Source organism: Crocuta crocuta, unplaced genomic scaffold, assembly GCF_008692635.1.
Source record: "Crocuta crocuta isolate KB4526 unplaced genomic scaffold, BGI_CrCroc_1.0 scaffold77, whole genome shotgun sequence".
NCBI lineage: Eukaryota > Metazoa > Chordata > Mammalia > Carnivora > Hyaenidae > Crocuta > Crocuta crocuta.
In genome coordinates this window covers 5,061,199-5,077,996 of record NW_027532172.1, presented here as the reverse complement: position 1 = coordinate 5,077,996, position 16,798 = coordinate 5,061,199, and the positions used below count along the sequence as shown (strand labels likewise).

The 16,798-nt window shown below is 40.1% G+C and overlaps 1 protein-coding gene across 1 annotated transcript in view; it reads left to right on the top strand.

Annotated features, from left to right (window-relative positions):
• Positions 1-16,798, top strand: part of SMARCC1 (SWI/SNF related BAF chromatin remodeling complex subunit C1) — a 172,263-nt gene that overhangs the window by 106,254 nt on the left and 49,211 nt on the right. The gene's annotated exons all lie outside the window — the stretch shown is intronic.

Sequence of the window (16,798 nt, the reverse complement as noted above, 5' to 3'; positions counted from 1 at the left end):
CCCATTTAATAAGGGGTAAGGAAAATACCAGCATAATATGAATGTTTCGGTCAGGATGTGTTGTAAATAGAATTCTATAACTTAATGATGGCCTCTGAGAGTTAATATGATTTATATTGGGCTGTGACTGATAGAATAAATTAGGAGATAGCACATGGTTCTTGCTATGGACTTGGTCAGCAAAATTGTGTGAAGTTGACAGTGTATCTCCTTTCCTCCCCAGCCACATTCCAAATAGAGAAGTAGAGGAACGAAAATACAGTAAAACCTTGGATTGCGAGTAACTTGTTCTGCGAGTGTTCCACAAGATGAGCAAACATTTCTAATAAATAAGTGATATCTTGCACTATGAGTAGTACATGTCGCTGAACATCACATGATCACAGCTGAGCCAATGGTTCTTGAAATTCATTTTGATACACAAGTGCTTTGGATTACAAGCATGCTTCCAAAATAAATTATACCAAGGTTTTCCTATATCAGTTTTACATAATTATTCATTCATTTATTTTTTTTAAAGATCTTTTTTTTTAAATTTTTTTTAAAATGTTTTATTTATTTCTAGGAGAGAGAGAGAGAGAGAGAGACAGCATGAGCAGGGGAGGGTCAGAGAGAGAGGGAGTCACAGACTGAAACAGGCTCCAGGCTCCAAGCTGGCAGTCAGCACAGAGCCCGACGCGGGGCTTGAACCCACGAACTGCGAGATCATGACCTAAGCAAAAGTCGGACGCTTAACCGACTAAGCCACCCAGGTGCCCCATCATTTATTTTTTGAGGAGAGAGAATGTGAGTAGGGGAGGAACAGAGGGAGAGAATCCAAAGGAAGCTTCTGCATTGTCAGCGCAAAGCCCAGTGCAGGGCCCTGATCTCACGGACCATAAGATCATGACCTGAGCCAGGATCAAGAGTCAGGACACTGACTGAGCCACCGAGGCACCCCTCAGTTTTACACTTAAACTGACACTTGGTATAACAAAAGAGCGCCTTATCACATAGCAGGCTGATTTGAAATAGAATGGTATAGGATTTTCCTTACCAAGTTGATGTACTTGAATAGGAGGTTCACATACTTTTTATTGTGACATTTTTTTTTTTTATTGTGACATTTAATTTATTATGTTCCCCATGTGTTAGCTTGTATGTATTAACAATGGTAAAATGGTAATACAGGAAAAAATAAGTTTTCTTATGAAATACAGGATGGCTCTTGGATTTTCCCCATTAACCTATCTTAACTTTTCATTGTGGGTTTGTATTGGAGGGAGTATTTGGTAAAATAAAAGTAGATGAACAGTAGGTCTGAAACACCTCTTATTTTCATTTTAGGAGACTTGGAGGAATTCTTGAGGAAATGAGTACACACTTATCAGGAGGGGCTTGTCTGTCCTCTTTCACTCTAGTCATTCACCAATATCTGCTGACATCTCTAAATTTGTATGGTATTCTGTTTTTGTTTGGTCAGAGTCCATTCTAGGAATAGAAAAAGTTACATTAATATTTGAGACCTCTTGCATTTAACTAAAATTATTATCAGGTTTTATTTGCCCTGAGTTCTAGGGGAAGGTGAGGGCAGTTATGACCAAAACAAAGCAAAACAAAACAAAACCAAAAAAATTCTTAAACATTTTTTAGAAGGTGCTGGAAATCAACATTTCTTTCTGAGTACCCATATTAGTGACACATTATATAGGAATTTTCTGACTTATCCCTTGAGTTTCGTTTCTGGATAACTCTTTGAAGGAATTGGTATTGTTTTCATTATAAAACCAACGAAAGAAAAAAAAAACGAAAGAAAGTTGTTGGCAGGCTACATTGGCTTGTGAGAATTGGAGCTAAATTTTGAACCTAAATCTCTGATCCTAAAGCTCACCCTCTTTTTATGGTAGCGTATGTGATGCGTCTGTGCATTTTTCATTTGTTGAACAAGGATCATTAAAGACTTGATAGCTTCCTCATACTGTCTTGCCTTCTATCCTATGGGAAATAGGAAATATAATGGGGAAGGACCTAGGCCCTCTTATAAATGTATATGAACTGCAGAAGGAGGTAGGCACATATACCAGGAAGAGGAGCTGGATGATTCTCTACGAGATCAAATGCTAAAAACCCACACCAGAGTATCATCAGTGATTCAGTGCATGAGCCTGTACTGCATAAGCATTCTTGAATGGGAGGTCAGTCTTAAGCTAGACTTTTTTTTTTCTTTTAACACATAGTGATAAATAAGACTGTAAAAATGTTGTGTTACTGTGTTGTTTCATTATGTTTTAGATGCTAGGGTACTATTGACCAAAGCAGACCAAAATCTCTGCCTGCAAGGATTGTTTGTTTGTTTGTTTGTTTGTTTAGAGAATGTACACGTTAGCAGGGGAGGGGAGGCAGAGAGAGCAAATCCCAACCAGGCTCCTTGTGACATGGGGCTCCATCTCACAAACCTCAAGATCATGATCTGAGCTGAAACCAAGAATCAGAGGCTTAACTGACTGAGCCACCCAGGCACCCCAGGATTGTATGTTTTCAAGGTGGAAGATGAAGTACGTGGTATATAAAACAAAGATTGTGTAAATTCAATACAAATATGTAGAAAGAGTATGTTGGCTGATAAGTGGTATGGTGCAAATTAAAGCAGGGATAGGAAGATCATTGTGAAGTGTGTGGAATTGCAATTTTAAAATAAAGGTCAAGGAATATATTATCAAGAAAATGACATTTGAGCAAAGCTGTAAACGAGGCAGTGGAAAGATTTGTCAGATATTGAAGGTCAAAGTGCTCTGGGCATCAGGAACAGTCAGTGTACAAATAGGAGACGGGAGCTGCCTAGCATAAGTTGAGAAACAGCAAGTGGGTATCATGGACAAGTAGCTGGATTGCACCGAGGAGGAGGTCATGGGAGATGATGAGGGGCTCATAGGCCACTGTAACATTTTAATTTTTACTCTAAGTGGAGTGGAGCCAATGAGGGGAAGGTTTGAGTGGAAGAGCATGAGTTTGACCTATATTTTTATAACTCATCCTATTAGGTTGAGAATAGCACACATCTAGGAGTTGTTAAATTGATTCATTTTCCAAATAACTTATGTACTTGAATATCAAAGATAATTTTTTACTGTATTTAATTTTTTATTATTTTTTTAAAGTTTAATTTTGGGAGAGAGTGTACATGTGTACAAGGTAGGAGGGGCAGAGAGAAGGAGAGACAGAATCTCAAGCAGGCTCTGTGCCATCAGTGCAGAGCCCGGTGCAGGGCTCTAACCCTCTGAACTAAACCATGAGATCGTGACCTGAGCCGAGATCAAGAGTCAGGCACTCAACTGACTGAGTCACCCAGGCACTGCAAAAACTTTTCTTTTTTTAAGTTTGTTCATTTTTGAGAGAGAGAGAGAGAGACCAAGGAGTGCATGTGTGTGAATGAGGAGTCGGCAGAGAGAGAGAGAGAGAAATCGCAAGTAGGCCCAAGCTATCAGCACAGAGCCCAACTCAGGACTTGACTTGGGGATCAGTCTCAGTGAGATCATGACCTGAGCTAAAATCATGTCTGAGTCAGACATTTAACCTACTGAGCCACCCAGTCGCCTCCTACAAAAACTTTTATTAAACACTTTTATTACGTTTTTCTTTAATGTTGTGGAGACTAAACAAAATAGCTTTTCTGATAACCTGTTTACTTGTAGCCAAACATACTGAAATACTCATAGGATAGCACGGTGATAACTTCATGTGCTTACTAGTTAGGTCCAACTTTGCCATATTTATGTATCTAGCTATTAAATCATTTTTATTTTATTGTTTTTGGTGAACTATTTCAAAGTAAGTTGTAGATATCATGATTCTTTATACCCTAGATCACACAGCATGCATCATCTCCTAGGAATAAGGACATTTCCCTGTCACAGTGCAGTGCATCTTAGTCCCTTTTTAGGTTGTCAGTCCTTCCCCCAGGGTTTGGAATTTACATGCACGTTCAAGGCTCTGTTGAAGACTTAACCTTAGTAACCCCCGATTTGTATTTCATGATCTCAGGTATTGGTTTTCTTTATTTAATTTTTTGCTACTGTGCATAGATTTATGTATCTTAATTCTGGTTTAGAGAAATTTGAAAGATTATGTTAAATTGATGCTTATTCTTTACAGTTGACTATTTATGCTCTAGGGATATTGAATCCCAGATAGAATGTTCAGAGAAGATTCTTTTATGTCAATGAGGATATTGTCCACCGAGTTCCTTAACACCCTTGGAATACGAGACTCCAAAGAATGCTCTTGAGCCATTTGTCACAGTTCTGTGTAGAGGAACCCAGTTAATCACTTCTAGTTTTCAAGAAGGATAAAAACTAGTCTCTAATCCTTCAAGAGATTAAGAAGAACATCTTGAAAATGATAATATTGAAAGGGTCACTTTCTAGGAACGGAAAGCCCAGAAGTGACTGTTACAGTTCTTTCCTCGGATACTATTCATCGCTTATAAATAGCCTCATTCTTCTCACTGTGAGGACTTCATAACATTTTACAAATCAGGCACTTCTAAAACACCATGTGTGAAATGTGCGAGGCTAGTGAGCCTAAGAAAACAGTGGAAGAGTATTTGATCATCAGACTTCCATCATGTGGAGTGGCTTCTCTCTTCTGTCAGTGTTCTATTTGAAGGGCTCTTTCAGACCTATTTCAAGAGGCGGTGACAGATAGTCAAACTTCTGAGGAACTCATAATTGGACATTTAACATCTAGGGACTAGCTAACACTGGCCAGAATTTAAGTGACTTGCCTAATGACTCATGTTTATTAAATGGTAGGATACTTATTTTTAGGAAGAAATTGGCTTCTTTTATATGGTATCATTATATAAAAGTCCCTTTTGGGGACTTTTATCAAGTTAGGCTTTTTGGCTACTTGTTAGAGATCTCTTGCTGTGGGCTACTATAGAAGACGTAAGTAATACATACCCTCTATTAATTGGGTCCGTTTTTTGGTGGTGAGCATACATGGAAAAATCATTCCGTGGTGGAGGATTTGGGACATAATGAAGCATACGTAGTATTAATTGTTCGAGAGGGACTGGGTATGGGAGGTGCTGTAGGAGTTAGTACAAAAGGACATGTAAGTTTATACCGGGGAAGACTTTACAAAGAAGGGATTTGAGCTGAACACTGAAAAAGAGGTTTGGAGGTCACTGAGCCAGATGGGAGCAAGTATTTGGTTCTGTAGGACAATGTGGACAAAGGCACAAAGATGGTAACAGAAGGTTGTACAGAGGGTGGGATGTGTAAACCAGGTTAGCTTCAACCCAAAGTTCAAATAAGGACATGGAGAGATCAAATTTGAAGCTAGATTGGAGCAAAGTCACAGAGAGTGACAGGGTGATGCAGGCTTGGACTGTATATTGGCAGCTCTATGGAATGCTTGAACTTCAATGCAGACAGTGACATGATCAGTTTCCCAGAAGGGTTGAGCAAGTTCCCACCAGGGGCCTTATTTTGTTCTTCCCTGAGAAGACAAAAACTATTGGACTAGAAGTTCTCAAACTCTTTTAGTCTCAGGACTTATTTATATTCTTTAAAAATAATGAGGAACCCAAAATGCTTTAATTTATTAGAATTATATCTGTGGATATTTACTATATCAGAAATTAAAACAAACTTTTAAACCAAGATAATAACACAGGTGCACATCCCCGTAGCTGACTTCATCATGCGTCTGGGAAACCACACTCTATATTTGCAGGAGATGAGAGTGAAAAGGGAAATAACATCTTTGTGTTGTTATAAAAATAGTTTTGACCTTGGGGACATTTCCACCACCAGGGGAGGGGGGCTTGGTACCTGGACCACACTTTGTGAAACACTGAATTAAACACTTGTCCTTGAAGGATATTCAGTTAGGGTGGGAAGATGTTGTAAGTAGGTAGATAAGGTTGGTAGGAAGGAAGGAAAGAAACAAATACAGGTATAGATAGAGGCACAGGTGGAAGAAATACAAGTTCTGATTGGGTCAGTTAGGAAAGGCTTCACAGAGGAGGCAACCTTTTAAACAATAATGAAAAAGGGAAAAAAGATAGACAAGTGTGGCATATTCTGGAAACAATACCAAAAAGTCTATGGGGAGCAGGTACTGGGACCAAGGGCAGCTGTATAGATGTGGGGAGGGGGGGATTTTGAAAGGCTTTTACCTTGTGAAAATTGAAAAAGTCCTGGGGCGGAGAAATGACAGGATTCAGCCTATTTTAGAAATTACCTGCTGACAATTTACAGATGACGTGCAGGAAATAGAAGAGTTCCCACCAAATCATCATTATTATTTATTATTATTACAAGCATTTAGTTCTCTCCTCCACGCTAACTTTTCCAGTTCTTTCAGCTCTTTAGGAGATGGTTTCTAGATCTCGCCATTCTGGTTTTGCTGGCAGTATTATCATCACTAGAGCAAGAAACACCTGATGGCAGAAGCTAGGAGAAAGGTGTGGTTTCCATGAAGGACAGCATTCTGGCCTGGTGGTTGGGAGGAGGTAGCTCAGCTCTCTAAGAAGGATGAAAGCGACACATACCTCTCGAGCTAAAGCGTGTTTGGGGGCACAGAGCAAAAATGGAGGTGGAGGCCCAGAGCCAGTTGGGGTATCTGTGTTGCATCTGTGCGGTCAGGGACAGAGTGGAACCGGATTGGCAGTGCCATTTCCTGTTCCTAGTGTCTGAAGATACTGCTGTCGTGGATGCCAGCTAATTTACCTCTCATACTTGGTTGAGGTTCATTGAAAAGTTCAGTAGGTGTATTATGCAGCAATATCTATTGCTGCATAATAAATTACCATAAAGTTAGTGGCTTACAACAAGATATATTTATCTCCTTGCTTCTGTGAGTTATAGAAGTCTATGCCACAGCCTAACTGGATCCTCTGCTTCAGATATCACAAGGGTGCACTCAGGGTGGTGACTGGGCTGTGTTCTCATCTGGAGGCTTGACTACTGAAGAATCCACCTCCACGTTCACTCCTCTTGTCAGAATTAATTTACTTACAGGTATAGAACTGAAGGTTCCAGTTTCTTGCTGGCTGTCAGCTGGAAGGCTGCCTAAACTACTAGAGACCACCCTCTGTTCTTCACCATGTAGGCTTCCCCAGCATGTCAGCTTGCTGCATCAAGCCGGCAAAGAGAGGCTAGAGTGAGTGTAGCAAAAAGACACGGTCTTATATAACTGAACATCCCATCACATTTGCCTCACAGATGCTGCTCACACTCACGGGAAGGGGATTGTAAAAGGACATGAAAACCATGAGTCAAGGATGAACAGGGCCACCTTAAAATCTGACTGCCTTGGTAGGTATTCTCATGGGTCCCGGTCACATCCCCTAGTTGCCAGTGTCCCTCAGTTCCCAATATTGAAAATTGAGAACTTGAGAGTAGACCTCTCCTGAGTATCTTCATTCGTAGGCAGGATTATCACAGCATGAAGTTTTCTGTCACAGTGTTTAGCAGACATTTCTATAAAGGGCCACACAATAAAAATTACAGGGTTTTGCAAACCAATCTCTGTCATAACTACTCAGCTCTTCCTTTGTAGTACAAAAGCAACCATAGACCATATTTAAACAAAGGAGTGTGGCTGCGTTTAATAAAATTGTATTTGCAAAAATAGGAAGCAGGACTATATAGTTTGCTGACCCCTGGTCATTCAGATTGGTTGGCTATCCCTGACCTATCAGTAACATTTTAAAAGAATGGGACAAGGGCATGTGCTTCTGTCAACATTCCTTGACCCTTTTCGAGAAAGTCAGAGGTCACGTGGGGAATAGTCTAGTCAAGAAATGGGCAGAGGACATGAATGGTCATTTCTCCAAAGAAGACATCCAGGTGGCTAATAGACACATGAAAAGATGCTGAATATGACTCTTCATCCGGAAAATACAAACCAAAACCATGATGAGGTACCACCTTATGCCTGGTAGAATGACTAAAATTAACCACACAAGAAACAACAGGTGTTGGTGAAAATGCAGAGAAAGGGGAACCCTTTTGCAAAGTTGGTGGGAATGCAAACTGGTGGAGCCACTCTGGAAAATAGTATGGAGGTGCCTCAAAATGTTAAAATATAAAACTACCCTATAATCCAGCAATTGCACTACTAGGTATTTACCCAAAGGATACAAATACAGATTTGAAGGGGTACATGCACCCCAGTGTTTATAGTAGCATTGTCAACAATAGCCAAACTATGGAAAGAACCCATGTCTATGTCTCATCAGGTGTTGAATGGATAAAGAAGATGTGCTACGTGTATATATGTATATCCATACACATATACATACAATGGGATATTACTCAGCCACCAAAACACACAAAATATTGCCATTTGCAATGATGTGGATGGAGCTAGAGTGTATAATGCAAAGTAAAAGAAGAAGGTTAGAGAAAGACAAATACCATGATTTCACTCATATGGAGTAAAGAAACAAAATAGATGAACATATGGGAAGGGGTAAAAAAAAAAAGTTGGGGCGAGGAGGCGCCTGGGTAGCTCAGTTGGTTAACCATCTGAATCTTGATACTGGCTCAGGTCATGATCTTGAGATTCATGAGTTGGGGTCCCATTTTGGGCTCCATGCTGACAGTGATGAGTCAGCTTGGGATGCTCTCTCTCTACCCCCACCCTGATTGCACACTCTCTCAAAATAAATAAATTTAAAAAAAAAAAAAGGCACCTCAGTGGCTCAGTTGTTAAGCCTCTGACCTCAGGTCATGATCCCACAGATTGTGAATTCAAGCCCTACACTGGGTGAGGTCGAGCCCCGCTCCAGGTGAGCTCAAGCCCTGATCCCGATGAGCTTGAGACCCACATCAGGTGAGCACGAGACATGCCCCAGTTCGGGTGAACATGAGCCCTGGGTGAACTTGAGAGTAGACCTCTCCTGCTTTTCTCTCTCCCCCTCTCTCTCTGCCCCTCACTTGTATCCTCTCTCAAAAAAAAAAAAAAAAAAAAAAAAGCAAAAAAAAAAAAAAAAAAAAAAAAGGAAGCAAAGCAAACCATAAGAAACTCTTAATGATAGAGAACAAACTCAAACAGGGTTGACAGAGGGAGGTAGATGTGGGGGTGGGTTAAATGGGTGATGGGTATTAAGGAGGGCACTTGTTATAATGAGCACTGGGTGTTCTATGTACGTGATGAATCGCTCAATTCTTCTGAAACCAATATTACACTATATATTAAATAACTAGAATTTAATAAATTTTGAGGAAAAAACCAGCTTCTGACAACCAAAAAAAAAAAGGTCATACAGGGAGGGGAAGTCACAGATGACATACCAGATTGTAAAGGACCTTTGGAAATTCAGGGCAGAACTAGAGCCCTCTGTTGTTGTCATGGAGTTAGTGCCAAAGGCCACTGCAAGGGCTTGTGTTAATAGATAAGACTTGGGTCCAGCCTACTGTATTTGCTAATACTAATATATTTTACAAATATTTTTTTAACGTTTTATTTTTTGAAAGGGGGAAGGGCCAGAGAGAGAGGGAGACACAGAATCCAAAGCAGGCTCCAGGCTCTGAGCTGTCAGCACAGAGCCCAACGCAGGGTTCAAACTCTGGAACTGTGAGATCATGACCCAAGCTAAAGTCAGATGCGCAACCAGCTGAGGCACCCAGGCGCCCCTGCTAATATTTATATTGTTGAGTACTTACTATGAACCAGTTATTAGCATTTTGCATGAAATAACTTGTTTAATCATTAGCACTACTGTTATTCTTTTGTAGATAAGGAGACTGAGGGAAGCTAAGTAGCTTGCCCAAGGTCATTTCAGCTAGTGAATTCGGAGACCGCATTCAAACCTAAACAGTCTGGGTCCAGAACTCACCAACTTCTAGAGCAGGGGCTAAGAAATTTTGCTTCTTGGGCCAGATCTAGGTTGCTGCCTGTTTTTATTTAGTCCAGAATAAATAAGAATTTTTACATTTTTAAATGATAGGAAAAAATGAAAAGAAGAACAATATTTCTTAACACGTACTAATTATATGACATTCATATTTTACTTTCTGTAAAGTTTTATTGCAGCACAGCCATGCTCATTCACTTCCGGGCCTCTCTCATGGCTGATTCTGTGCTGCTCTGGTGGAACTGCAGAGTTGCAGCAAAGAGTTACATAGCCTGCAAAGCTGAGTACAGTTACTGCCTGTCTGCTCTTCACAGAGCACCCTTTCTCTGGCACCAGGTCTTGATTGTGAGCTATGCTGTTGATATCTTCCCCTGGCTGACAGGGCATTCCCCTCATAGCTCAGTTACATGTCAAAGGATTTTTTTTTTTTTTACTTTCTTCTTTTTATGTTTGACACATGGTCCACTGGTTTATGTTATGTGCCTGCTTGCTTAAGTTGGGATTTTTATTTTGTTCATTCTAGTATCCTCTTCATTTATCTTTGCACACATGGGTCAGACCACACATTTGTAGGCAAGAATTTTCAACCATCTAGTTTGTAGACATCAACAAGATGACATGGCATATGTGAGGGGCTGCAGCCTCTTAAGCATTTACAGTTCCAAGCAGAATTCAGACCAAAGAGAAGCTGTTGTTTTGTGTTTCTTTTTCCAAGATGTCTAAAAGCAGCTTGAAAAAATGTTTTGTAGGATAGAAACCACTTTACATACTCCTCCACATAGCATCTTGAGGAACATACAACTCATAATTAACTCTTAATAGATGTCTCATTAAAAGTCTGAGCGTTTGTCTGCAGGTTTCTTCCCGTAGAGAAGGTCTCTTTAACTGTACCATCATTATATGAATAGATATTAATATTATATAACTGTTCATCTTGGACTCCTAGCTAATTAAAAGAGTTAATACCAAGTTGGACTTGGTCTTACAGTAAATACGGGGAATGTATGATCTTCTAGAATGTGGAGCTGTAGGTTGCAGGTTGTTGCTTAAAAGCAGATTATCTTTTTAAAGAAATACTGAATTTCTCCCACATAATACTCAGTCTGTAATTAAGCTGACTCAGCAAAGGTGGTCCAGTGCACATTCAGTTAACAGTAACTTGGGAAGTTAGGGTGTTTTGTTTTGTTTTTAAACCCCATCTGTGTTTGGTTTTTGTTCAGATCTCTTCATTGTTTTTTTTGAACGTGTCTTAATGCGTGTTACATATTTCATCTGAACTAAGAATTAGAGCATTCACAGTAATTTTCATCTCTCTTTCTCCCTTATCTTCTCACCTTTCTGCCACCAGCACTGAGAATCTAAATTTTGAAATCTTGTTCTACTACTTTTTAAGTGACTTTTATCACAAAGAATGATATACTTGGGGCACCTGGGTGACTCAGTCAGTTAAGTGTCTGACTCTTGATTTCAGCTCAGGTTGTGAACGAACTATTGTGAGATTGAGCCCGTGTTGGGCTCCATCCTGGACGTGGAGTCTGCTTCTTTCCTTCTCTCTCTCTTGTCACTCACTGCCCCTCAAAAAAAAAACAAGGAAGGAAGGAAGGATGGAAAGAAGGAAGAAAGGAAGGAAAGAAAGAAAGAAAGAAAGAAGTGCTTAACATGGTGTAGTTTTGTTTTTCAGTTTTCTAAAATATGGTTCATTTAGACTTCTGAGACTTTGTTTTACTATTGTTTTCATTGCGTATCCATGTAGTTACATTATCCACGTAGGCAACAGTTCATTTATTTCCATTGCTGTCAAATATTCTGTTGTGTGATTATTCTTTCTCATCGCCATGTAGTATTCCATTGTATAGATAAACCACATCTTCTTGATCCATTCATCAGTTGATGAACACTTAGGTGCTTTCCATGTTTTGGCTATTGTTGAGAGTGCTGCTGTGAACATTGGGGTACATGTGCTCCTATGCATCAGCACTCCTGTATCCCTTGGGTAAATTCCCAGCAGTGCTATTGCTGGGTCATAGGGGAGTTCTGTTGTTAATTTTTTGAGGAACCTCCACACTGTTTTCCAGAGGGACTACACCAGTTTACATTCCCACCAACAGTGTAGGAGGGTACCCGTTTCTCCACATCCTCGCCAGCATCTAGAGTCTCCTGATTTGTTTATTTTAGCCACTCTGACTGGTGTGAGGTCGTATCTCAGTGGTTTTGATTAGTATTTCCCTGAGGAGGAGGGACGCTGAGCATCGTTTCATGTGTCTGGTGGCCATCTGGACGTCCTCTTTGGAGAAGTGTCTGTTCATATCTTCTGCGCATTTCTTCACTGGATTATTAGTTTTTCGGGTGTGGAGTTTGGTGAGTTCTTTATAGATTTTGGATACTAGCCCTTTATCTGATATGTCATTTGCAACTATCTTTTCCCATTCTGTCAGTTGCCTATTAGTTTTGTTGATTATTTACTTTGCCGTGAAGAAGCATTTTATCTTGATTAGGTCCCAGTAGTTCATATTTGCTCTTGATTCCCTTGCCTTTGGGGATGTGTCAAGTAAGAAATTGCTGCAGTTGAGGTCAAGGAGGTTGTTTCCTGCTTTCTCCTCTAGGGTTTTGATGGTTTCCTCTCTCACATTCAGGTCCTTATCCATTTTGAGTTTATTTTTGTGCATGGTGTGAGAAAATGATCTAGTTTCATTCTTCTGCATGTTGCTGTCCAGTTCTCCCAGCACCATCTGTTAAAGAGGCTGTCTTTTATCCATTGGATACTCTTTCCCGCTTTGTCAAAGATTAGTTGGCGATACATTTGTGGGTCTAATTTCGAGTTGTCTATTCTATTCCATGGGTCTATGTGTCTGTTTTTGTGCCAATTTTAGTTTTGTTTTAATTATAGGACTATTCAGGACTTCTTTTTCTTCTTTTTTTAAAAAAAATTTTAAATGTTTTTAATTTATTTCTCAGAGAGAAAGAGAGGAGAGACCGCATGAACAGGGGAGGGTCAGAGAGAGAGGGAGATACAGAATCTAAAGCAGGCTTCCGGCTCTGAGCTAGCTGTCAACACAGAGCCCGATGCGGGGCTCAAACCCACGAACCATGAGATCATGACCTGAGCCAAAGTCAGATGCCCAACCGACGGAGCCACCCAGGCGCCCCTTCTTTTTCTTCTTAAATCTGTTTGGTAAAATACATTTTCTAATAATTTGTCCATTCATTCATTCGTTTGCTGATTGCTGAGAGAGAGAGAGAGAGAGAGATCTGAGACAGCACGAGTGGGGGAGAGGGCAGAGAGAAAGAGAGGGAGACAGAATCTCAAGTAAGCTCCTCACTGTCAGCACAGAGCCTGATATGTGGCTCAAACCCACAAAACCAAGAGATCATGACCCGAGCTAAAACCAAAAGTTGGACGCTTAACCGACAGAGCTACCCAGGTACCCCCCATANTAAGGCAGTTATATTATAATTATAAATATTATATATATATAATTTGTTTTTGAGAAATAGAGACAGTGTGAGCAGGGTAGGGTCAGAGAGAAAGGAAGACACAGAATCCAAAGACAGGCTCCAGGCTCTCAGCTAGCTGTTGGCACAGAGCACGACGCTGGTTTCAAACCCACGAACTGTGACATTATGACCTGAGCCGAAGTTGGACACTCAACTGACTGAGCCACCCAGGCACCCCTGATTTGTCCATTTAATCTAATTTTTTATTCGGCATTAAATTTTTCAGAATACTTTGACACTTCCATTTTGACTTATTAATAGTTGGGACCTTTCTTCCAGTCCTAATACAGTTATTTTGTGCCTTCTTTCTCTTTTCCTGATGTGTCACACTGATTTATTGCCTTTATTATTTCAAAGAACCACGTTTGGGGTATATTGATTCTCTCTATTTTATCTGTCTTATCTGTGTTGTATTTTTGCTTTATATTTCTTTTTTATCCTTGTTTGTGTATGTGTGTGTGTGCCTTCTATGTTCTGTTACTGTTTTCCTGATTCTTGTCAAGAACACAGAGTGTATAAATAATGAGCATGTTTTTCTTTTGTAATGTAAGTTTAAGAAGCCTTTATATTTCCCTTTTCATGCTATATTTACTGATTTCCAAAATTAGATTTCTAAGCACAGAAAAATTATGTGTATATTTTAAACTTCTAGTTGCATTGTATTATGGTGAGCAATTGTGGTTTGTATGTCATTGACTTTTTGAAATTCGTTAAAACTTACTTTTTTTTTAATTTTTAAAAATTTTTTATTTCTAGGGGAGAGAGAGAGAGAGAGAGACAGCGTGAGCAGGGGAGGGTCAGAGAGAGAGGGAGATACAGACTCTGAAATAGGCTCCAGGCTCCGAGCTGGCAGTCAGCACAGAGCCCGACGCAGGGCTCGAACCCACGAACCGCGAGATCATGACCTAAGCGAAAGTCGGACGCTTAACCGACTAAGCCACCCAGGCGCCCCTAAAACTTACTTTTTGACTTAATTTGTGATCAGTAGTTTTTAATGTTACATGTGAGCTTGAAATTGAGAAAAGTACTCTCAAATCCCTATCGTGAGGCACATTTTCATTCCCACCCTGCAATTCTGTCAGTTTTGAAGTTATACATTTGATACTCTTTTACTAGGTTTAAAAGTATAAAAAATTAATCATTTTCTAGTGAATTAAACCCTTTCTGAATACATTGTCATCCTCTATTTTTTTTAATAATGCTCTATTCCTGATGGCTGTATTAACTAATAGTATTATGGAAGAAAGTCAGTGTTCCTTGGATTTGCTTTTGCCTAGCTTATCTTTCATGCTTTCATGTTTCCCATCTCTGTGGTCTCTGTGTGGATCATTTCTTTAGATATGTTTCATAGTTTTATAATTTTCTTCTCACCCAGTTTAATCTGTTTCCTCTGACTTCATTTCTAGAAAAAAAAAATTTGGTTTTATTTTGTTTTTAATGTTTCATTTGTTTTTGAGAGCACAAGTTGGGGAGGGGTAGAAAGAAAGGGGTGGAGAATCTGAACTGGGCCCTATGCTGATAGCATTTAGTCCAGCATGGAGGTTGGGCTATCAAACAAGGAGATCATGACTTGAGCCAAAGTCGGCTGCTCAGCTGGTTGAGCCACCCAGGTGTCCTGTTTCTTTTGGTTTTTTGCCTCTGCAGATGACTGGCCTGAAGGATAAAGCATTTAGAAGAACTTTTGATCCTTAGGGTTTTTAAAAAAATCTCTGGATATCTCTAATATTCTCTTGTTGTTTGGAGTTCTTTATGATTCTGCTTTATTTATCTATTGCATCCATGGCTCTGCCAAGGTTCGGGATCCAGCAGATCTCCTATTGGCAATCCCCAAGTGCTAAATCTGTTGATTAATATTTCTGCTCATTTGGTTGTTTTCTCTCTTGGTGTTTGCTCTAAACAGCCAAAATTGGGATTGGAAAGCATATCTGCAGAGGATTTTGTTGCTTCTGGTAGCTAGGGGTTGCCGCCGTGAGATCCCATTGGCCAGCCCTATGGCTAGCTCTTTGTAGGCATCCTGGCTTCCTTTCCCTGCCCTGGAGCTGCCAGTCCAGGGCTCAGCTTCCTGACTGTGAACTACTACAAGCAAATATGTCCAGGTGTGATGCTGCCCCTCCAGTTTTCCAAATACTTGATTTAGATACAGGATCCAAATATAGATCCTGGTCCCACTTCTTCCACACTCTGGTCCCATTTCTGGTACTGTAGCCTTCTGGCATTTTTTAGAAGGTTGTAATCTACTTTATGTGAGATTCATGACATCCCAGACTGTCATATCTGCTGGAGCTCCTGGTCGGTCAGAATTCTGGAAGCAAAGTCTGGTTCCATCTGCAAGACTTAGAGCAAGAGGGATTTTCCTTTTCAATAACTTTGACACCATTAGTTTTAAACATGTATGTTTAAGTGTTCTCGTTGAGGATAAATACTATTAGTCTTGGCATTTACAAGAGGGTAATGTAAAGATTTAAGCTGTAGTTTATTTGGATGTTTTTATTTAAAACCACAGAAAACCCTCATCATATGTAAAATGTTTGTTTGTTTGTTTTTGAGAGAGACAGAGACGGCTCCAGCTGGGGAGCTGGATCCGGAAGCAGGATCCAGGCTCCATGCTGTCAGCACATTTCTGATTGTATTGTTGTTGTTTTCTTTTAGAAATCTTCATTAATATCTTACCTATATAGTTAAGACTCCCTTACTACCACAACCAGGGCTTTTCCTCATGTGGTCTTTACCAACATTATCTCCCTCCTGCTTTTTCCTATCTGCTCTGCCCTTCCTAGTCATCACCAATGACATTTCCTTGGCACCCTTGAGTCTTTCAGTTTCTTTCCTTGAAATGTCCTCTATATTTGTACTACCCACCCTGCCAGCCATGTCTGCCTAGAAAATGCTCACATAACCGTCTGTCCTTCCCTGATTGAAACAGCCGTGCCCTCCATGCTTCTCACAGGTCTCATATGTGCACATACGTGGTGGACTTGTTGGTTTGTGTCTCCTCCAGCCAGTATGTGATACTCTGGAGGCTCAGTGAATACCTAGCTCTGCAGTATTTCTTCAGTACTTAACTCACAATATATACTCATGGGGCAGCCAGGTGGCTCAGTCAAGCCTCTGACTCTTGGTTTTGGCTCAGGTCCTGATCTCCTAGTTTCAGGAGTTTGAGCCCCGAGTCAGATCCTCTCTCTGCCCCTCCCCCACTTGCGCTGTCTCTGTCTTCTTTCAAAATAAACTTAAAAAAAGATACATGCACTGATTAAGTGTTGGTTAAATAATAATAAATTACTTGGGGCTTTTTTTCCTTTTTGCTCTTACTTAAAATGTTATTGAGGTATTTATTTTTATACATTCAGAAAATAAAAGTCCTCAGTGGACAGCTCCATACATTTTCACAAATTAAACACATTCATGTAAAGAGTCCCAAGATCAGGAAACAAATCATTACCAACACCACAGGAC